Raw genomic sequence first — 25,270 nt, 5'->3', positions numbered from 1 at the left:
AATCATCCAAATATATTATTTATAGTCACATACCCGTTTTATAATATTTTTACCTTATTTCATATAATTACACATGTATCATTGAGCTATTTACGCAATTGTGCAATAATAGCATATATTCTATACATAATTACATTATTTACACTAAATTAGCATTTTTGTTTTATATTTTTTTAATGTTAAGCTATTATTTTCAAGCATTTAATGCATAAGTAATATTTTATTATTTATTAATTACTTTTTTATAAGTTATTTTTAGTAATTTTTGTGTATTTAAATTTTTGTCCAATTGTTGAGCTAATTTTAGGACTCAAAACCTTGGCCCAATACCCCTTTAACCCAGTATCAGCAGCCCATACCCTATATCCATCTCCTGAACCGTCCCGTCTCCTTTAAATCCTGGCCGTTGATCTAAGATAATCAATGACCCACAACAGCCCCACCATTTTAAAATTACTCGTCCCCAAACCCTATCCCTAACTTATCTCTCCGTAGCCGCCCTCACCTGCTCTCTTCTCCCTCAGAGACAACACCCTAATCAACCCAAAAGACACCCCATTTTCACCCTTCCTTCTACACATTCTGATGTGGATCCTACCTACCTTTTTTGCTATTATCATTTCCTTATAGTAACTTCTGTTACCTTTATACTTATGGCAAGTTCGGTTCTCATAGATTTGACTTCGATTATATGGTTCGGGGTGCCATTGTGGATCTATACACTCAGAACGAGTAAATTTCTTCTTGTTTATGGCGTATCTCCGTTGATTCCGTCATGATTGGGACATGTGAACGATTTTCCCTGAGTCCGATTCCAATTAGGGTTTGAATTCGGAAATCCCTTTTGCTAGTTCTATTATTGATTGCATGTGATATTTTCTTTCCTTATTTGTGCTTGATTGAATATTTTCCATGTTTGTTCGTTCAATTTCTGCTATTATATAAACCACCTTCCCGTTCCCTTTCTACGTCTGAATGACTCATTACTTAACTACTGTTACCACTATTCTGATTCTTCTATACATCCTGCACTATTGTCTCTTGGCCGGCTAAATGCCAAGGCCACCGTATTTCGATTAACTGCCCTTCTTAGTCCAAGCACTTCCTAGGTTTCATCTTAATCCCTTGGGAACTCTGACGCACTGAGTTTTGGATTCTGTTGCTCTCATTTGGGGTCAACAATTGAAGTATTGTTGCAATATTCTTCTTGTTTACCCATTTGTTAATTCACAACTGGTAAGTGTATTTGGCTCTGTCAATTTCATTCCTTCTCGTTAAGCTTTGTGATTCTATATGCTATTGTGTTACCCTATCATTTTATGACTCAAACTTTTTCTAGCATTTGAACTTGTCCAACTTCTGACTCTGATGTATGCCTACTGTATATGTTCAGCATGAATGATTCTTACGAATTTAAGCATGCCCATCCCAGTGTATTTTTTGGGTGTTTAATTGTTTATACCTGCCACTCATCCTGAGTTTTTCTCCCTGCCTTATTTTGTATATTTTCGATAAATCAACTCATGTGTTCTAATTCCTGTTGGATTACTCATGTGTACTTAATACCCTACTAGATTTAGTTCTTAGCCACGCCGTTAGCCAAACGTATTGCCCTGCTAATTATGAACTTTAAGGTGTGTTTCCTGCCTGGCTTAATCCCATGTTGTCTAGTACTACCTATGGTTTACAAGGTGAAAGTGCAACATCCTGTTTTTCCCTTATGTGTAATCTGATAGTCTAGTTTTGATGTATCATTGTCTATTAATTTTTGGTGTTGCTTAAGCATTTTGTGCTATGATAGGTACTTAGCATGTTCAAATTAAGGTTTGTTTGTTGACCATGTCCACCAACTTGTTTGATTATGCTATTTTAATTAGTTTCTCGTGTTAGACATCCTTATGTGAGGACTAAAATTTGTTGGCTTTTTGTCCATGGTTTATTTTACTCTCATGTTGAAAATCTCATGACTAGGTTTTTTATGCTAATTCTGGACCATGTTTGCTTTGTAACTCTACTTGAAGTAGTATGCTATCTCCTGTTGGTCTATCCTGTCACCTTAGCTTTATTCTCAAAGAATGCAAGTATGAACTTGCTTTATGTATGCCCTATGAACTTGTTAATCTGCTTTAGTGAAAACTGTTGTTAGATAAAGCTTTGAGAATTCAATGTGTAGACCTCAAAAGGGTGTTTAATAAATCCAATGTGTAGTTTGTTACTTGTATGGTTAAGTTTGGCACCCGGCAGGATAAGTAAGTGATCCATCCGGGCCTAGTTTTGATCCATGTGTGTTGTTGGAATCATACCTTGTAACTAGCACACTCTGATGCCTTAGGTGAGCCTGAGATTTGAGTCTATTGTTTGTGCAAAGAATGGGGATGCTGAAGACCCGGAAGTGTCACTAGATTAATTTCTTTGGACCTATAACTGCTTATTGGACATGTATTTGTTTCAGCTTCTAATATGTCATTATTGAAGCATGTATTCTTCCACTTGGGTCTATAATAACTTCTAATAAATAACAGCAGGGGATTAGTGAAAGCTAGGGAGGCTCGGATACTCTATCTTTGCATGAATGTGTAGAAAGCATGTCTATATGGCTCAAATTTTTTATTTGCTTTCCATGTCCCACTTTTGGGTATTATCTACACAATGTGCCGATTAACTTGTCTATTCACTTAGAAAGTATGACCTAGATTTAATATAATTCCTTAACTTTCAAACATTAATAAGTATGCCTATAAGGTCAGAAATTTGATTTGTTGCGCTTAGATATCATGCCTATAGGAACTCAATGCAATGACTGAAAATGGAGGTTTTAACGTACTTCTTTCAATCACTTGACTCATCTAGATACCATGTATATAGGATCTCGAACCCATTAAGTTAAAACTGATATCGTTGTTGTTATCTTCTTATTACATAGTTCATCTAAAAATCATGCCTATAGAGACAAAATGAGTAATTTTGCATTTTCAATGGCTTCACTGCCCAGACGTAAATCGTGTGGAGATCATGTCTATAGGGTGCTCTCACTCACCTAGAAATCATGCTAGTAGGATCTTTAATAGAATCATATGTTAAAATCTACCGCTCTGTCAAGACAATCGGCCTAGAAATACTGTCTATAAGACTTTATGTCAACTTTTGAATCATTCAATCACATAGAAATCATGCCTATAGGTCTTGAATAATTTAATATACCATGACTCCAAGCCTGTATGTATATTGTTGCCTGCCTAATAATCTGAACATCGTAAGAATAAGATCATAACTACCTGCGTGCATCTGTATCTATATGAGGAGGCAAACTTGAATTGTTATATGTTGATTATGTGTAGTCCTATATGCTATGAATGTGCGTTAGTTTATCACTTTTGAGAATCATAAGTAGAGTCTAGAACCACCTAATAGTACGTCCAAAGCCTCCTGGACCATATGCATGGGACGGGTAGTGCATGCATAGGACACGATTTAGAATTGAACTAGAGCACCTATAAGTAAACAACTTGAACAAAGTAATCGGGTAGAAGGAGATGGTAGTCTATGCCCACTGAATAATATGAACAACCCCTACCTTAAGGGAGTTGCGAAGTATTATATATGTTGTACGGGGTGATCGTTTAGGCTTACACTTAGGACCCCCTCCCCCCTTCCTTTATATGTTTGCTATTCACACTTAGTCATCAAATATAGAATAGTTGTACCTTGTAACCTCTAAAGACTTGTATTGATATAGTCTAATTATTGCCTGATATTCTTTGCACCTGTTCATACTAGAACCGTTAAGTTCTATGTTTTCCTTCACTTATATGATCACTTAGGACAATTGTAATCCGATAATCCATGTAGAGTAAACTTCGATCGGGGCCAACAGTTGTGGACCTCGAAAAGTGCCTAACACCTTCTCTTTGAGGTAATTTGAGCCCTTATCCGATCTTTGGTGACGTTGACTAGTTAAAACAGATTTATTTGCAAATAGGTGCCCTAACGCACCTTAAAATCGTTAGGTAGTGATTCTTCTCTTTTAATACCATTTAAAAGAGTTGTCACATGTCAAAACCTCCTTTCGCGAGAAAACGGGGAGCGACAGCATGGCGACTATACTGGGGATTTACACTTAGGCTCTTACCATAACGAAGTTGACTTATGTGGATTAACGGATATATTTGTTTAATGACATGTACACCCCCCCCCCCTTATTTCCCTTTATTTGTTTAAATTGCTCCCCGTTTCTTTCATCTTGTCTAATATTGCTATATCATGACTCTCCTATCCCTATTTCCCTATTTGCTTCGTTACATTCTTGCAAATTTTCATGAGTAAAACAGACTTCTCTCTTTTGTCTTTCTTTTCTTTTCTCATCATTTCCTCATCCTGTTCATCTTTACCATATTATTTACTGTTCTTATGCACCTTTATCATGATAATACTTGGCAACGTATTACTATTTCCGCAACCGCATGCTTTCAACATCATACTACACTCGTGCTTATTAACAATATAGTGGCGCTTAATGAGTGTCCGTGCTTTCTTGAAAATACCCTGTTAAACCAGAAAAGCTTATTTGTGGTAGACTAGTCAATCAACAGTGCAGTCAATGGTCCTGTGCCTTTCCTTTTCAAGTTGTCCACTTGAGAGTACCAGTCTAGACCTTTCTAGAAAACCATACTCCGATTTGAAATGTACATGCATCATGATAAACCTAGTATGGATTGAGATGTCATTGACGTAACAACCCGCTTAGATGAACCTTGTCCAAATGTTGACGGGATTTCCATAATCCCAAAGGACACCATCATATTATATGTATTACATGGAGAAAACGTGCCAACTTATTGATCATTATTGCGTAAATAGTCGAATCTGGAGGGGGAAAGGTCTAACCTTTATTTGTTTGCAGTAAATGAAGCACGAAATCCCCAGGTTCGGCATGGTCCAGAATATCTCACCTCTGCTAATTGTCTGGTGTAATGACCTTGCACCCTGTGACTGAAATCATGTGAGGAGAGTATTGGGTAACCTATCATCTTTGCTGAACATTCAACCAAACAGGGAATTGATCGAGGATGCTACTATGTTCTTGGATGATAAGAGAGTTATTTTCTGATTTGGCAATATAGAAATGACTCCTCTCCTGGAAGAAATAGGGGGTTTCGACAAGATACCATGGGATAGTGTAGGACTGCTGGTACCAGAGAATTGCACTCCACGCGGTTTTCTGAAGATGTTGGGTTTTAAGAAGAATGATGAACTGATATGTTTGAAGAAATCATACACCCCCTTTGAATTTCTCTATGAGCGTTACGGGCATAGAAAATCATATCGCCTTCATCATGAGGAGCTAGCCATTACCTCTTTGGGATGGGTGCACCGCCGGATTTATGTTTTCATAGTCTATTTGTTGGATCTGTAGATCTTTTGATGCAAGGGAGGATTCATACTTGCTTAGCCATGGTCACCAGGACCTTAATGGAGGGTATCGAGGGACAAAAGTACACTATCATCCTGATGATGTTAGCTGAGATGTACCATGCTCTGAATCGGTGCAAGCATGGGTCAAGCATGGGTCAGGACACTTTGAGGGTTGTAATCTCTTGCTACAAGTTTGGCTGCTGGAACACTTTCAGAGGGGTGATTATCGCCAAGAGCTTCTAAGAAGGCCACCGAATGACTACATAGCCAGTCATCATCCAAAGAAGATGACATTTATTCCAGATAGGTTTGCAAAGCCTTGAAATGTTGTAGGTTAGGTACGTTTCTTCAGTAACCTAACAAACGAGCAAGTGCATTGGATGTTTGAGTGGTTTCCTAGTAGTGAGTTCATTATCAAATCTAGAGGAACTTCTCACTTAGTACTGATCGGACTATGAGGAATCTACCCTTACGCTCCTATAAGGGTGATGAGGCAAGCTAGAAGGAAACAAGTCTTACCTCGGGTATCAACATGGTTTAGTATAACGTAGATTTCAAAGGTGATATCATCTCATTCAAGTTCAAAGCACAACACATATGGAACAAAAAGATCATCATGGAAGGAGAGACTATTGAACCAGAGAGGTATCACCCCAGTCATATGTACTACTATCTCTCATGCTTGGGGGACAAAATTGCTAGGGACATCAAACCAGGAGTCAATCCGAAGGATAGGATCATAGATGGGGTGGCTGAAGCACAAGTTAAGAGGCTACGCAAAAGGGTGTTCGAGTTTGAAGCTAAGTATCTGGAACAACATAAAGTGAACATGGAGGAGATAAGGGAATGGAAGGAGATTGCCAATAAGTCGATAGAGAGGTTAGAATATCTAGAGCAAGGATTGATTGAGCTGGAAAGGAAGATGAGTAAGAGGCTTTGAGATTGTCAATGCATGGACGATGGTGAAGGGGGGGGGGGAACTGGCAAAATCTTACTTGCTACTGGACATGCGCGATCTGGGGAACATGATTGATGCGGTCAAGAGAGCCAAGCATGTAGAAGGTCCTCCAGGGACCATGTAGATTAGGAGATAATGTTCTTTACTGCTTTCTAGATTAGATTTCAATGTAATAAGGCTTATTGCCATTGGTAACTTTATTATTATTGTCGATTTAATGGAAGATTGATTTGGCTTATTTCCGCAATAATGGAATGAGGCAAACGTTGGCATGAATTTTCTCCAAGTCTATGTGTCACTTAGGCCTACCTCAGACACAATGAGGTCCCTAAAGCTAGGACGCGATTTATTGCATGACCTTATCTGATACAAGTTTAAATATTGCAAACACTCTTTTACTTCGTCTTACTGACTTGGTTACCTTTTTTCCTTTCTTTTGATTATTCCTCCTCCCAAAGGTTGGTTCGTGCATACTGGTATCATCAGCATACCACACCAGATCCAGAGGTCCTCCACCTAGCGACCTAAAAAGTAAAGGCAAAGGCAAAGGCAAAGGGAAGATTGATTATTTAAGCAGTATTCAAAAAGACAATGTTACTATGGAGGAAAATGTTGAAAACTCAAATGGGAGAAGTACGCCAGGACAGAATGAGTTGGTCTTATGATTATAGCAGAAAATCCTGGAGTTGCAGGGTGAGCTTGAGCGGGTCCAAAATCTGGCAAACATTTCCCTTACTCTAAATATTCGCGATATCAACCAGCAAAACACAACCACTCAGAACCAAACACCACCATAAAACACACAAAAGCAGAATCTACCACCCATAGCTCCACAAAACCTTCCCGGAACGCACCAGTATCACAATCCAGCACCTTTTCAAAACCTTAACCCGCCACCAATTCAAACCCCTCAACAATTCCACTATCACCCGACTCAATATACACAAACCACAACTTATCACACTCCTCAAAACGCACTACATCATACCCTCGATTCCGCTCAAACCTAAATCAATCATCACCCATGTACCCAAGTCCCAGAAACTTATCAAGGCAACCCGTATACGTGGAAACCTTACCCCATACCCACAACAAACCCTATACATACCTAAGCTAATCGAGAAGGACCTTCTCATTTGGAACATGGGAGAAGAACTCAAGAAACTGTCAGGGAGAGTCCAGAGTGTCGAAGGTGGAAAAGCTGTTGATGGTTTAAACTATGAAGATGTGTGTATCCAGCCAGATGTTGAACTGCCGGAGGGTTACAAACCTCCCAAGTTTGAGATGTTTGATGTCACTGGTGATCGAAGGGTTCATCTGAGAACCTACTATGACAAGCTTGTACGAGTGGGTAAGAACGAATAAATATGCATGAAATTGTTCACAAAGTCTTAGAGGAGACTCATTATCTTGGTATATCACTCAGAATCGAAAGAAGTTGGGAAATTGGGTAAGCATGGAATTAGATCTCATGGATAGATTCAGGTTCAATACAGAAAAGGTGCCAGACATTTTCTATATTCAAAACCTCAAGAAGAAGTCGACAGAAACCTTTCGCTAGTATGATACTCGTTGGAGATCGGAGGCCGCCAAGGTATGGCCACCACTTGAAGAAGAACAGATGAACAAGTTCTTTGTTAGAGCTCAAGATCTGCAGTACTATGATAGACTGATGGTTAATGAGAATCACAAGTTCTCAGACATAATCAAGTTGGGAGAAATGATAGAAGAAGGAATCAAGAACTAGATGGTGACTAATTTCGAGGAAGTGGAAGCCACAAACAACGCTTTGCAATCAGGGGCATTTCAAAGAAGAAGGAAGTAGGTGCCGTAATGGTGGCCCAAGGCCCTAAGTCTCCCCTTGCATACCAAACACCTCCACCCACATATAAACCATCATATCCAAAATATCAATACCCCGTAACCACCTACCATACATATAACACCCTACCCACATATTATCATTCACCTCCACCCGCTGCCAAAACTACCCAAAGCCATGACCAAACTTTGACCGCAGAGCTCCCAAATAATGCACCCCAACCACTAAACCCATATCCCAACCGTATGACTGACTAAAGGTCGTTGATTACATCACCCCTATTCGTGGTGTTGCTGTGGAGAACCCTTCCTAGCGGATTAACCCCAACAAAATTTATGCCTATCACTCAGGCATGAAGGGTCATACCATTAAAGAATGCAACATGTTAAATGACAATATTAATACACTAATCGACACCATAGTTATACAAGCAAAGAAAGTCGCACCAAATGTCCATAATAACCCTCTCCCAGATCATAGGGGCGAGGGAGTGAATGTGATAGAAACTGCTGAGGAATAGGATCAGGAGGGATCCATTGGACTAATTCAAGATGGGGATACTCCCAAAACATCTATTGTCTCCCTTTTTCCAGTTGTGGTAAAAACCAAGGTACCGTTTGAGGTCGGGGTAGCTATGCCTTTCACTGTAAGGGTAGCTCCCACACCGTCTTATAAGTCCGATGCCATCCCATAGGATTATGTTGCAGAGGCAAGAAGAAAGGGAATATCCAAGATGGAAGAGATAGGTGTTGCGCATGGTATGACTAGAACAGGCAGAGTTTATACACCATAGAATCTTGGAGCAACAAGCAAAGAAGCTACATCTAAGCCACATGTCATTGAGACGAGCACTGATGATCTTCGGCGGAAGGTACATGCAAGAGAATACTCTATTGTTGATCACCCGAACAAGACTCCCGCCCAGATATCCATTTTGTCACTATTGTAAAATGCAGACGCTTACAAGAATGCCTTGATGAAGGTGTTAAGCAAAGCTTATGTGCCCACTGGTATCATTAGCGAGGAGATGGCTAACATGTTCGGGCAGGTACCGGAGAGTCATAAAATTACTTTCCATGAAGATGAGTTACTGCCAGAAGGGTTGAGCCACAACAAAGTGTTGCACATCATTGTGAAATTTGAAGACAAGTTCATTGCCAAGGTCTTGATAGATGGAGGTTCGAGCCTGAACATATTCCCGTTGACCACTCTGAAAAGATTAGGTAAAGGCCTGCATGAGATACGGATGGGAAGCATGAATGTGAAAACATTCGATGGATCTCAGAGAGACACTATCGGAGAAATCAACCTTAATCTACATATGGGACCAACATAGTTTGATGTCGAATTCCAAGTGCTAGACATATCCGCCACCTACAACCTGATGTTGGGACGACCATGGATACACGTAGCTAGGGCTGTTGTTTCTACTCTACACCGGGTTGTGAAGTTCGAGTGGAATCATCAAGAGGTGATCATTCATGGAGATGGAAGCAACTTTATTTACACCAACCAGACCATGCCAGTCAAAGAAAACAGGAGGAAATTGTGAGGAGAAACGTAACACTGCATTGAGCGAGTAAACGCAATTGAGAAAGATTGATGGTGGAGCAATAAGATGGAGAGGATATTGATGTGGTTGGGATATGAACCAGGCAAGGGTCTTGGTCGAAAGGTTCAGGGGATACAGAACGCACACGATCATAGTATCATAGCATGACCTTTGGGGTCGGATATGAATATACCATGCAAGGGTACCATAATTGGACACTATCGTGGCGTACCGATTACTATCCACTGGATCTATCTATACCATCACTGCACCAAACATTCTGCTAGACTAACATGATTTGGGGATCCAAAGAAGAAGTGATTTTGGCAGGTATGAGGCATCTATTCCTAAACAAGGAAGACATGGACTGCAGTTCAATTTTAGAGGAGGAGGAGGAGGAGGAACACCTTACTATCCAAACACTAGGAGAAGGAGCTGTTCTCAAGAACTAGACCGATGTACCACCTCGGGCTTGCCAAGTACCTGGGTAGGCTGGCAGAATTAGCATGACTTATTTTTAAATTGATTTTGAGCATTTAAGACATTTTTGATGTTTTTTTTAAAATAATTATTCGAGCCATCGAGTCGTACTTGTTGACAATTTAAGCTTTATTAGTGCATTATCACTTTTCGTATTTATTATTATCTTTCTACATTCTTTTCAGTGAAATTATTACATATCCTGATTAACGTACGACTGTGACGTGTAATGGATAACGCAACATAAGAACAGTGATTCGGAATATTTGGATGATGATATAATACCTGAGGAAATTATCAAAGAAGTAGAGAATTTTGAGAACAGCCCAAATTCAATCTTGGAGGAAACTAAGGCAGTTAACTTAGGGGATTATTAAATAGTTAAAGAAACTCGCATAAGCATTCATCTATCACTTTCAAACAAGGAAGTGTTATCAGGTTTCTAAAGGAATTTGAGGGTATTTTTGCATGGTCCTATGACAACATGACTAGGTTAAGCATATCCATAGTAGCTCACAAGCTACCCACTAACCCCACATGTCCGCCATTAAAGCAGAAGCTCAGATATTTAAGCCAGACATGAGTCTGAAAATAAAACAGGAGGTTACCAAGCAAATCAAAGCCCAGATCATTCGAGTGGCTGAATACTTGACTTAGTTAGCCAACATTGTGCCGGTCCCGAATAAAGATGGGAAAGGCAGAGTGCGTGTTGACTATTGAGATCTGAACATTCCTAAAGATGATTTCTCGTTGCCCAACATACATATACCGATTGACAACTGCCCAAGCATGAACTCTAATCCTTCGTAGATTGCTTCGCAAGATACCACCAGATTTGGATGAATGAGGGGGATGCCAAAAAGACAGCCTTTATCACAGTATGGGGGATATATTGTTACAAAATGATGCCATTTGGTTTGAAGAATTACATGAGGGCCATGACAACTCTTTTCCATGACATGATACACAAGGAAATAGAGGTGTACATGGATGATGTTATCATCAAACCTAAAAAGAGTCCAGATCACATAGCAGTCCTGAAGAAGATTTTCGACCGACTTCGAAAATACAATTTGAAATAGAAACCTGCAAAATGCGCCTTTGGAGTCCCTGCTGGGAAATTGCTGGGATTCAATGTCCGTCACCGCGGTATTGAGCTAGACCCGTCAAAAATCAAAGCTATTCAGGATTTGCCACTACCAAAGAACAAGAAAGATGTGAATGAGTTTCATGGGATGCCTCAATTATATCAGCCTATTTATAGCACAGTCAACAGTGATATGTGAGCCGATCTTCAAGATGCTGAGGAAAGATGCAGCGACAAACGGGACCGAAAAATGTCAAAAGCCTTTTGACAAAATCGAGGAGTACTTATCTAAACCGCCCGAGTTGGTCCCAGCAGAACCAGGAAGACCTCTATTATTGTATCTATCAGTGTTGGATGGAGCCTTTGGCTGCGTTCTAGGGCAACATAAGGAAACATGGAGGAAAGAGCATGTGATATATTATCTTAGCAAGAAGTTCACACCTTACGATGCTAGAGCGCACATGTTGGGCTTTGACATGGATAGCCCAGAAATTAAGACATTATTTCTGTGCTTACACCATATATCTCATATAGAGGATGGATCCGCTGAAATACATCTTTCAGAAACCCATGCCTACAGGTAAGTTAGCAAACTTGAAGATATTCCTAAGTTAGTTCAACATCATTTATGCGATTCAAAAGGCAGTCAAGGGGCAAGCATTGGCTGATCACTTAGCAGAAAAACCCGTGGATGGAGAATACGAACCATTGAAGACGTATTTTCCCGACAAAGAAATGTCAGTGTAGGTGGAGATATTGCCGAAATATATGATGGTTGGAGGATGTTTTACGACGGAGCAACAAACTTCAAGGGAGTGGGCATTAGAGTTGTCTTAGTATCAGAAATCGGTCAACATTATTCGGTATCCACAAAGCCCAGGTTCCCATGCACCAACAACATAGAGGAATATAAGGCCTACATCATGGGACTCGAGTTAGCCATCGACATAAATTTTCAAGAGTTGCTGGTAATCAGAGATTCTGATCTATTGATACACCAGGTGAGAATGGTCCACTAAGAACATTAAAATATTACCATACTTGCATTGTGTACAAGAGTTGATCAAGAGTTTCACAAAGATAAAATTCAACCATGTTCCAAGGATCCAGAATGAGTTCGCAAACACATTGGCTACCTTATCTTCCATGATACAACATCCGGTCAAGAATTTCATCGATCCTATCCCAATAGAAATTCATAAGCAGCCAGCTTATTGTGCTCACGTTGAAAAAGAGTTTGATGAAAATCCATGGTTCCATGATATCGAGGAATATTTGGAGAAAGGATAATACCCAGAAAATGCCACGCACACTCAGAAGGCACACTTCGAAGATTGGCCAACCATTTCTTTCATAGCGGATGAATTTTATATAGAAGGGCTCCTGACTTGGGTTTGCTGCGATGCGCCGATGCCAATGAGGCATCTAGATTTCTTAAAAAAATACACGCCGGAACTTCCGGACCTCACATGAACGGGTTCGTTTTGGCCAAGAAAATATTAAGAGCAGGGTATTTCTGGATGACCATGGAGACAGACTGCATCAAATATGTTCAAAAGTATCATCAATGTGAAATATAAGCTAATATGATACGAGTACTACCCAACAAACTCAATGCAACGGGTTCACCCTGGCCTTTCTCTACTTGGGGCATGGATGTCATCGGACCAATTGAACCCACTGCTTCAAACAGACACAAGTTCATCTTGGTGGCTATAGATTGCTTCACAAAATGGGTCAAAGCCGCTTCCTATAAGGTTGTGACTAAGAGAGTCGTACATAATATTTTCCGGGATCGTATCGTTTGTCAATTTCTAGTACCAGAGCAAATCCTTACTGATAATGCTGCCAATCTCAACAGTGATCTAATGAAAGTTATATGTGAAACATTCAAGATAAAGCACCTGCACTCTATAGCATATATGCCACAGATGAATGGAGCCATAGAAGCCGCTAACAAGAACTTCAAGAAGATATTGTGGAAAATGGTAGACAACCACAAACAATGGCACGATAAGCTACTATTAGCTTTGCTCGGGTACCGCACCACAGTTCGTATATCTATTGTGGCAACCCCCTATCTACTTGTCTATGGTACCGAAGCCGTTATTCCTACCAAAGTGGAGATTCCTTCCTTAAGAATAATACAAGAGGACAAGCTCAGCGACACGGAATGGATACAGAGTCGGTATGAATAGCTGGCTCTCATTGATGGCAAGAGGATGAATGCAGTATGTCACGGCCAACTTTACCAGAATAGAAGGGCAGGGTCTTTCAACAAAAAGGTTAGGTTGAGGCAATTCACGCCTGGGAATTGGTGCTAAAACGGTTCTTCTCGCATCAGGATAAAGCAAAAGGGAAAATCTCACCTAACTGGCAAGGCCCTTACATGGTTCACTGAGCATTGAGATGAGGAGAGAATATACTTGTAGAGATGGACGGAGAAATATGGTCAAAACCTATCAACTCAGACGAAGTCAAGAGATATTACGTTTAAGATTATGTTGGCACATTCTATTTGATGTAACCACAACTACGTTTGACCTTATTCCCATTTAAGAGGGGATACTAGGCAGCCATGTGGGTTCGGTCAAAGCATAAAACATCTTCATCCCCCTATGGTCAGAAACTAGGGCAATATCATTATGTTAAGGATCACCAAAAAGTGTATCGCAAGAAGTATGCCTTCAAGCTGGGGCAAAATTTTGAGGGGGGTTCTCGAAATTCCGAGCTGAGGAGGTTGCAATGTCTGAAAAGCGTGTCACAGTCGCTGATTCAACAAAATTATTTTATGTATTATCACATATTTTGAAAAATTACATTTTTATGTTTTGTCAAAAATGCATATTTTCAAAATTTTCACTTTGTAATAGTAGATGTTACCTAGGTTGACTCGAACAAGGTGTCAAGATGGGAGCAAAGGCAAAGCAAAGAATCAAAGGAACGAACCAACATTTCCCTACAAAACTCACGATATTTAGGCACAATGGACATAAGGAGCACGTCTGCAAATTTATACATGCAATAAGATCATTATCTTCATACCAATAGAAGTCACCAAGCACAAACGCGTCAAGGTCGTGACAATTACTCACATCTTAAGAGAGGTATATATTAATTTCAAACTAGATTTCATGGTGTCTTAAGAAGTGAGGTTTGGCAATTATAAGGGAGTACAGTGCAATCTTTCTCAAGAATATTATACGGATTGTTCCCTATTTTGGTCTCGCCGTTATGTATTTCGTCGTGATTGACGTGTGTTAGAGGGATTGTCAAGAGAACCGACTTAGGTATGTTAAGGCTATCCCTTCTTTCTTTTTGGCATGATCCAAATGATACAAACGAAACGAGCAAAATACGCAACTTCCATAAATGACTCTATTCATAGAAATACTAGAGATGCTTATGTTCTTGATTCCCCATGTGTCATTAATAATCTATGTCATTGACATACATTATTTCATAAGCATACAACTATAGTTGAAACCATTGGGACATACAACACTTCGAAATTCTCATTTAGGCAACGAACACATTTCATGTTCATACTATCACTTACTTGTACTTGCCATGGGTGATCATAGAACATTAAGAGCATTTATAACATTTAGGAACATCATAGCCTTTACTCGCAAGAACGTAGGGGTTTATAACACATTGGAATTAAAAGTACAAATATGTACATCTTATAACCTTTCACACCCTATATCACGTAATTCGTACTTTCAACTACTTACAACATTATTATTTCATTGGATATCTTGGCCATACATATGATTCTTCTTTCATGGCACAATGGACGTATTTTATATTCCACACTTTCATATCTTTCCTTTCATGGATCATCATCCTAAATATCAACACATACAATATCCCGGAAATCACAACTTTAGGTTCATTAGTAATGAAGACTTTAAACACAATGGATTTCTTCTTGAATTACTTTTTCCCAAAAAGGACAATACACAATTTTCACTCATGAATATGTACGAATGCAAAACACATTGAAAATACTCACTAAACCTATTAGCTAAAACAACCACATATGGGCATCACTTGAGTTCATAAGCTTTTAGGCAATTCTATTTTCAAAGTCAATTTTTGAATAGTTGAATCAAAGCTCATTTCATAATCTTTCTCACATCATCTCATTTCATGGGCACCATTGGTCACAAGTATAACTTTCACTCTTGGCACGTTGGCTACACTTTGTATCCCTAGTTCACTTATTTCACTTCTAATCATCTTTATAGGTTATCAACAATAATATATTTCCAATCAATACTTTAGGTACACATATGAGAAATTAAGAGTCTTAAGCATATTGAGTTTTCTCACACAATTTGACATCATAACCTTCCTTTGAAACACCACTCAAAGACATAGCAGTTTAATACACATATCATTCTTGAACACATTCCCAAAAGATAACATAATGTGATAGGAATATTCGGAACACGTTTTGAATACATAATTCTTGACACTTTGATTATTTGGGACATTCAAATTTATTGGGAACAACCTGGAACATAGAATAAGGAACTTGAGACATCCATACTTGAAACTTACGGGAACATCATTGAATTCAATTCTAAGAAGGAAGTTTAGCCAACATACTTCGCTTTGAGCTTTCCTTAAATTACTACAACGTTCCGGAAATTCTAGCAATCCCAATCTATATTGATACTTAACAAAATTGAACCATAATTAGAAAGATATTCATGGTCTTAGCTCATTTGAGCATTTTATCATACACTAGGTGTGTAAATTGGCTACAAGGTTCTTCTACAAGATTTCCTTCACTCCTCAACCCAATCTTTACTTATTTTAGCCCAACAATCTTCTCACAAATCTTATTGGTACATACATGTATAAATAATACTCTCATACCCAAGAATCATACTCCTAATCAACCATCTTCTACCCAAATTCAAAATTGAAAACTAGGGTATGGAACCTTACCTCTTAGATGAAGAACTAGTGAGATTTCCTTGTTGGATTTCAAAGTTTGGACAAGATCTTGATGAACAAAACACTTCATCTACTTCCTCTCTCTAGAACAGTCTCACTTCTCTCTAAAAACCCTCAGATAATTGCCCCAAAATAAACCCCAAAGCCTATTTATCAAAATGGGGTTGGGTTATGAAAATAGAAAAATTAACCCTCCGAAAGCAGGTCTGCGGTCGCATAATGGACCACATAATGGGTATGCGGGTCGCAAAATGGTCACAAAAATCGGTGCCCAAAACTGGGTTGTTCTGGTCCATTGTGCGACCAGTTTGCAATCGCAGAAGCACTTTCGCGATCACAGAATTATTCTGCGATCGCAGAATTATCGCAGAATCTCATATTTCCAGTCTTTGGTAATTTGGTTATAACTTCTTGTAGGAGAGTTCAAATGATAAACGGTTGTATTCACAATCACAATCTATATACAGAGCAGCCCTGCCGCCTCACCCCAATGTGTGTGGGTGGAGTTGTATTAACAATCACAATCCCTACACAAAGCGACCTTGCCGCCTCACCCCAATGTATGTGGGTGGAGACGTATTCACAATCACAATCTCTACACAAAGAAGCCCTGCCGCCTCACCCAAATGTATGCGGGTGGAGGTGTATTCCGGGGTTAGGTTATGTCAACCTACCCTTCCTCGGTGACTAACGATACTCCAAAAAAAACATTTTTGATTTTCATAAAAGGGAAACAGAAATACAATTGCATTTACCTCATAACCTTTCATACCATTTATAGCCTCATTAGCACTTTCAACCACTTACAGCATCATTATTTCATTGGCTCTCTTGGCCATACATATGATTCTTCATTAACGGCACAATGGCCGTATTTTGCATTCCACACTTTAATTTTTTTCCTTTCATGGATCATCATCATAAATATCAACAAATAGAGTACTCCAAAAATCACAACTTTAGGTTCATTAGTAATGAAGACTTTAAACACAATGGATTTCTTTCCAAGAAATGGAGTAAAATGATTGGCAATCGAAGCACAAGTTAAAATCATAAACGTACACATCATTTATTCTTGAAATACTTTTCCCCAAAAGGGAAATACACAATTTCAATTCATGAATATATAAGAGCTCGAAACACGTTGGAAATACTTACAAAGCATAGCATTAGTTGAAACAACCACATTTGGGCACGGCTTAAGTACATAAGCTTTTAGGCAAATCTATTTTCAAAGTCAATTTGGAATAGTTGAATCAAGACTCATTTCTTAACCTTTCTCACATCATTTCATTTAATTGGCACCATTGGCCACAAGTATAACTTTCATTCTTGGCACGGTGGCCACACTTTATATCTCCAACTCACTTCTTTCACTTTCAAGCATCTTTATATATTATCAACACTATGAGCATTCGCAATCAAGGCCTTAAGTACACATATGAGCGATAGGAGTTTTAGACGCATGGAGTATTCTTTCCAAGTTAAGCATAATGGACTTTCATTTGAAACACGACTCAAAGCCATAAGGATAACATAATGTGATAGGAACACATATCATTCATGAACACATTCTTGAAGGATAACATAATGTGATTGGAACATTCGGAACACCTTTTAAATACATAATTCTCGATACTTTGCTTACTCGGGACAATCGAATTTATTGGGAACAACTCGGAACATGGGAATAAGGAACATGAGCTAGCCATACTTGAAACTTACGGGAACATCATGGAATTCAATTCTAAGAGAGTAGTTTAGCCAACATACCTTTCTTGAGCTTTCCTTACATTGCTACAATGTTCTGAAAATTCTAGCAACTTTAATCTATTTAGAAACATAAAAAAAGTGAACCATAATTAGGAAGATATTCATGGGTTCACCTCATTTAAGCATTTCATCAAACAATAGGTGTGCAAATTTGACTACAAGGTTCTTCTACAAGATTTCCTTCAACCCACAACCAATTCAATACAAGGTTCTCCCTTTAATTCAATAACCTCCCTACCACCCCTATGTTTACATTCATGTACAAAGAGCAACTCCCACACCTAAGAATCATACTTCTCATGACTACTTTCAGTCCAAATTCTAAAATTTAGGGTTAGGGAGTAGAACCTATTAGATGAAGATCTTGTGGATTTCTCCCACAACTACAAGGTTCTCCCTTTAATTCAATAACCTCCCTACCACCCTTATGGTTATATTCATGTATAAAGAGCAACTCCCACACCTAAGAATCATACTTCTCATGACCACTTTCAGTCCAAATTTTGAAATTTAGGGTTAGGGAGTAGAACCTATTAGATGAAGATCTTGTGGATTTATCTCGTGAATCTCCAAAGCTTGAGCAAGAATTTGAAGCATGAAGATGTTGGTGCCCTTCCTTCTCTCTCTAGAATAGCTCTCTCCTCTCTCAAAAATATCAGATTTTATATAGTAAAATGACCACCTAAGACCTTATATCAAAATAGGGTCGGATAAGAAAATTTTCAAAAATGACCCCCGAAGTCAATTATGTGGTAGCAGAATCGTTATGTGGGCAGCAAAATTGTTATGTGGGCAGCAGAATCGATTATGCAGCCAGCAGAATGGTTATGCGGCCCGCAAAATTATTTTGCGGCCCGCAGAATCATTTTGCGGCCAGCAAAATTATTTTTCAAAATTTGCCCATTTTCTATTCCACTCTGCGATGCTTATGCGGTCCGCGGAACAGTTCTGCGATCGCGAAATTGACCCTAGAATCGCCTTCTTCTACCAAAAATTCCCATCAACACTTAAGTATATTCTTCAACCCAAAAAGTTCGTACCGTGGCTCATTTTCTACAATCCTCAAACCCATTAGCCTACCTCGGCACCACAAAGCCTTAAATTCCTTGGCAAAATTTTATAAGTCCTTACATAAATGACCTTGGAATGGTTATTACATGGTTCCAATAGGTCCGTATGGTAATTTTGGACTTAAACGTATGTCTGGATTTGGATTTGGAGGTTCCTAGGTTGTTTTGACTCTATTTCCCAAAAGTTGGCAATTTGAAGTTTTGAAAAATTCATAGGTTTGACTGGGAGTTGACTTTGGAGTTATCGGGGTTTAGTTGGTGTTCGAGACTTTCGATAGATTTACATAGTTGATTAAAACTTGTGTGCAAAGTTTGGTTGGATTCCAAAATGGCTAGACATGTTTCGGCGTGTTTGGTGAAGTTAGAAAGTTTGGAACTTAAGAGATTGATTCGGATCGTCGATTCTTGGTTTTGCTATTATTTTTAGTGTTGTGAAAATTTAGATAAGTTTGGATTAGGTATATGGACTTGTTAGTGTGATTGGACGGGGTCCCAGGGGGATCGGGTGTGTTTCGGGGTGGTTTCAAACCTTTTCTCATGATTTGGAATTGTCGATTCTCTGATGTGGAGTGTTCTTCGCAACCACAAAGAAGGGGAGCTGGCAGGAGCATTTTGTTCATCGCTTTCGCGACAGGAGACTTGCGTTCATTTAGTAGCTTGGTAGGAGAACTCGCACGGAAGTGTAGAGTTAGGTGGGAGTTATGCCTTCGCGTTTGAGTGGGGGGTTCCTGTTACACCCCATGTTTTCGTACGTGAAAGTGCGCCATAAGTAAATTGAAGAAAGATCGGAAATGAGATGTCACATCCCGCATTTTTGTATGTTAAAGTTTCGTCGTAAGTTAATCGACGTAAGCTCGGGAATGAGATTATTTTGAGATTATAAGTATTATTCTATTTCAAACAAGTGATAAGCAAATTCATGAAGGTGAGAAGGTAAGCGAATCGAAGAAAATGAGTTTCGTCGAAGTTTGACATTTTGTGATAAAATACTGTCCAAGCTATAATACCCCGTATTTATGGACTAGTGTCGTACAAGGTACCACATGACCATAATAGTAAGGTGTATAAAGTGTGTTAAAAGTGAGTAGTATTTTAAGTAATTTGAGATAATTTTTAATTATGTGGATAATTGGATAATTATTGATTTTTAGTGGGAGATTAACTAATTAATTAAGCATCTTTGGATAAGGCTTATGGACCTCAACATGGAAGCCAAGGAGATCTTGATCAAATGTCCAAGTAATGACTCTAAATACATGTAAAAGGTGGCACCTTTTAGGAGATTTTTGGTGGCTAAGTCATCCTAAGTGGGGCCCATACCCAAAGATTAAAGAGAATCTCTCTAATTCACAAAATGAAGATGCTCGCATCTACTAAGTCATAGATGAAGCTTCAACAAGAAAGTTCATAAGAGATTATCACATAATAGCAACGTGATTTGCTACAAAATTCATACAAGACTACTTAGCAACGTGAGAATTTGCGATTCTAAGGGAGTACGGTGCAATCTTTCTCAAGAATATCACACGGATTTTCCCTACTCTGATCGTGCCGTCACGTGTTTTGTCGCGATTATCGTATATTAGAGGGATTGTCAAGAGAACCGGCTCAGGTATGTTAAGGCTATCCCTTCTTTTCTTTTGGCATGATCCATATGATACAAACGAAACGAGCAAATGCACAACTTTCATAAATGACTCTATTCATAGAAGTGCTAGGGGTGCCTATGTTCTTGATTCCCCATGTGTCTTATTATTATATCTTCAGTTCATGGGTCTCAGAAAAATACGTAGTTGATAAAGTTTATCCAAAAGGCATATTGATTTTATGACATTCCGAGAAATCTTATTAACGCACTTCTTATGCATTTCATGCAATTATACATGTACATTGACCCATGACCATAAGGCGTTATATACACGTATATTATATGTATATGGGATATGGAAAAAGGTTACGGCATTATATATGCACCACCACCTGATCAGCTGGTATACGTTGATGATTTGCCCACAGTGGCCGAGATGATATGATGGGATGCCCTCAGAGGCTTGATGATGTTATGTATGCATACACCTATGCATGGTATGACATTTATATGCATATGCATGACATTATAAATATGAAATGATTCACAGAGCTATTCAGAATTACATGTTGAGTCTTTTACTCCATGCTTCTCTCACGTCTTTTGTGTAATGATTTTCATTCCTTACATACTCGGTACATTATTTATACTGACGTCACATTTGCCTGGGGACACTGCATTTCATGCCCGTGGGTCCCGATAGACCGGTTGAGAGTCCTCCAAGTAGGCTATCAGGTCAGCGAAAGGTGTTGGTGCGCTTCATTTGCTCCGAAGTTGCTTATTTGGTCAGTATGATTTGGATATGTATTGATTAGTATGGCGGGGCCCTGTCCCGACCTTTATGGTATTTATCTACTCTTAGAGGCTTGTAGACATATGTCATGTACGTGAAAGATTGTATGGCCTTGTCGTCCTATGTTTAGTGTACGAGTGATCATTTTGGTCTTATAGGCCCGTATGTCATATCTATAAGTTTGTATTATATGTTGGGTCGTCCAATGTTAAGTATTTCCTCATGTTTTATTCTACTTATCTCACGACAGCCTCTCCGGCTCATTTACCTGTGATAGTATGATATGAAATATACGTTAAGTTGGTACTCGGTCGAGTAAGGTACCGGGTGCCCATCGCGGCCCATTGGTTTGGGTAGTGACAAAAGTGGTATCAGAGCAGTTCTGTCCTAGGGAGTCTACAAGCCGTGTCTAGTAGAGTCTTGTTTATGGGTGTGTTGTGCACCACACTTATAAGCAGGAGGCTGTAAGGCATTTAGGACTGTCACTCTTTCTTCTTACTCTAGATCGTGTGGTAGAGCTCAGTTGTAAGAATTTAAACTCCTAAATTCTATTTTATTCGTAATAAGACGATACCTACATCCAAAAGTCAGTTGGTAAGAGATTGAATGTGGCTGTGGAAGAGTTGAGTCAGAGGAACTCGATTTTGCATCATGCTTATGATGAATAAATGTGAGGTCTTCAGCAGAACATGTGTGTACTAAAATGTGTAAGCTTCTTGATAAGGATCCCTAAGGCAAGAATATCTATCCACTCGTATGGTAAAAAGGAATAAGAGAATCGGAATGTAGACACAAGTTTCAGCAAGTAAAAGAAGCAAGGAGAAGAAGGGTACGAGGTACCTAGTTAATGAAGATTAATAGTATTTACAATTCAAGCAGAGAAATATAACCATTTCGAGTTACTTTCAACAGTAACGAAGATATATACAATTAGCCACACCAATCTCAATTATGTCTATGGGAGCTGACATATATAGTTTAAGAGAAGGATGGGATATCAAGATCAAGCTGGGGTTAGAGTAACCCAAAATTATGGATGGATTGTTTGCATTAGTTGACATTTCCGAAGGATATTGTAAATGTGCTAATAGATATCCTTGTGAGACACACAGATGGTGCGCTCTAAAATAGTACAGCTAGATATGAGTACTACAAAGATAGGCACTGGAAGCCTGGAAGGGATAAATATTATATTATTATGGCTCCCGTCCCTAGTAGAGAAAGAATGTTAGGCAACCCGAAGAGCCAGTAGATGGAGCAAGGGGAGCTAAAAGCAAAAGAATGTCTTATTGAAGTTATCAGAATAAAATGGTAGACAGAAATGTTAGCAGGGAAATAAGAAGAGAGTTAATGAAGCATTATGAGTAAGATATGATACGTGGATAATAATGGTAGATAAAAAAATGACAGTATTACAAAGTCTATAGTCAAGTGAAGGAAAAGATGAGATGTGTCAGGCCTTGAGACAACAAAAGAGTATAGGCCATACACTCATATCCTCATTTCGAGAAATAAATTCGTGACTCTAACGTGATTACCAGAAGGAAAAGTTAGACCTCCAGAGTAATAGAAACCAGTATAGGCTAGTGAACAAGATATACTGAACATGAATTAGGGATCGGAAGATTTGATAATAGTCGACATCGTGAGAATTTCAGAGATCGTGTTCCAGCAATAATAGAATAGACAACAGAAGAATGACCTTTAAAGTTCATTCAGGAAAACGCTTCCCTAAAGCAAGCAATATGAGCAAAGTTAAGCTTAAGGGACTATGTGTGCCAGTTACACTAAGTGTCACCCTTGTGAGTAAGGAATTTTGCTATCCTTGGTATAGAAGGATTACCGCAAGGTGAGTAAGGATCATCGATGATGTGAAAAGACGTCAAAGATAAAGAGGTAAAACATCTATAGGTAGATCGTCGTAGCTCTAAATCTTAGTACTCCCCTAAAGGGGGGAATATGGAGTGATGTGGCATTAAGTTAGGATTAAGTGATTTTAGTAACTATGGAATGGTAAAGGAAGAATGCGATAAAAATGAAAATGGGATGAAATTACACTTATTCAAATCCTACAAATATGCTGATTCCAGAACATTATGCAAACACGATGTCAAGGACAGGAAGTAAGGGTTCCGGCCTGAGATCTTATTGATAGATAAGAAGCCAGTGCAAGACGTAAGTTAAGACAAAGGAAATAACCCAAGAAAGATTACGCGGAATATTGATATGAGAATGGGCCAACGAATAGCTAGCAGTTGATTCAGGAAGAGCCTAGTTATATCTAGACAAGAGGATACAGACAAATTAACAGATCGTGCAAGATAAACATAGTGAACCCCAACATGGAGAATTCAGTCTCACAGATATGACATCGTGACCCTTGAGAAATATTCGGATAGGAGTTGGGGTAGTTAAAGGTATCGTATGAGTGTTACGGAAATAAAAGAGAGTGCCACTGGGAAGACAGCCAAAATATCAGTTCAGAAGCAACCCTACAAGTACAAGGGCATGGAGATAAGTAAATACGGATAATTATAGGCGAGTAAGGACATCGAAAATTCCATCGAGTATACGATGTAATAAGCTCGCAGCTTTACAAGAGTCAGAGGGCCCTCCCTAAGTACTACAACGAAAGACTAGCTGAGGAAATAAGGAAGAAGGCTTCAATCTAAGCATAATGACCTAAGAGGAAATGGTCTTGTAACAACAGTCTCACAACAACATTGTATGCACTCCATAAGAATGCGGCACCTACCGTGGCTAATGAACGGGAAGTAAAATCAAAAGTAATAATCGAGATCATATGAGTTGTACAAAAATTCCGAAATGCGTGGGAACTAAGATAAGCTAAGTATGCATGCAACAAGGGGGCAGAAAGTTGAGAAGGAACAAAATGAATTATTCGATCAATGATCCAAAGTTAGTTACGTTATGAACGCACTTAAGATTTCGGAGTATTATCCATGCAGCATATATATTGACAATCATATAGTCGTAGAAGACTCCGGTATAAGTTAAAAAAAAAAAAATTGAGTCCACATCATAGACAAAGGATTGAATTGTTAGAAGATTGTATCTTGGATATTCCATAGCGCCCATAAAAGGCTAAAGTAAAAACTTATACCATGAGCCGCAATCGGAAGATATCTTAAGCCTACATAAAGGTTGATCAGAGGGAAGAGGAAACTAAAGAGTTATATCAACTAAGTAAATCAAGAGTCTGATTACTGAACCTAGAAAATTATAGAAATCATGATTGAAAACATTACAGAATCACTCTTAGTATCAGAGGTACAAGAGAGATAGTACAACAACCATATTCTATAACAGCTTTACGATAAAGCCAGTTAGAAGAATATCAGCCTCATAAGAAGTCAGTGTGAAGCTCCCACCGGATTGTGTATGCATCAGAGGTGCAAGTATTATAATAGAGCTTCAAGTTGTGGGTGTGAATCATACCTATGTGGATGGGGGGTTATGAAAGAGATAGAAGATACGATGCGAGATTTTAAGGTAAGTAAGGGTAGGGTGAACAACATACGAGATACTCAGGTGCAGAAGGTTGTGAATAATCCATACTTTATTCAGATAGAGGGCTATAAGCGTTGGGATTCAGTATCCAGGAATGATAGTAGTGTCATTAGTGGAATATCTTCCAGCCTATGGTTACTAGGTATCGAGAGGTCTAGTTAAAAGAGTAAAGAAGAGTTTGAGACGATGTCATGTCTCGATTGATGTTCCAGAATAACATAAGGAAATCTATT

Source organism: Nicotiana tomentosiformis, unplaced genomic scaffold (assembly GCF_000390325.3).
Source record: "Nicotiana tomentosiformis unplaced genomic scaffold, ASM39032v3 Un00105, whole genome shotgun sequence".
Taxonomy (NCBI): Eukaryota; Viridiplantae; Streptophyta; class Magnoliopsida; order Solanales; family Solanaceae; genus Nicotiana; species Nicotiana tomentosiformis.
The sequence above is the reverse complement of the archived record's forward strand: the minus strand, read 5'-3'. Positions refer to the sequence as shown.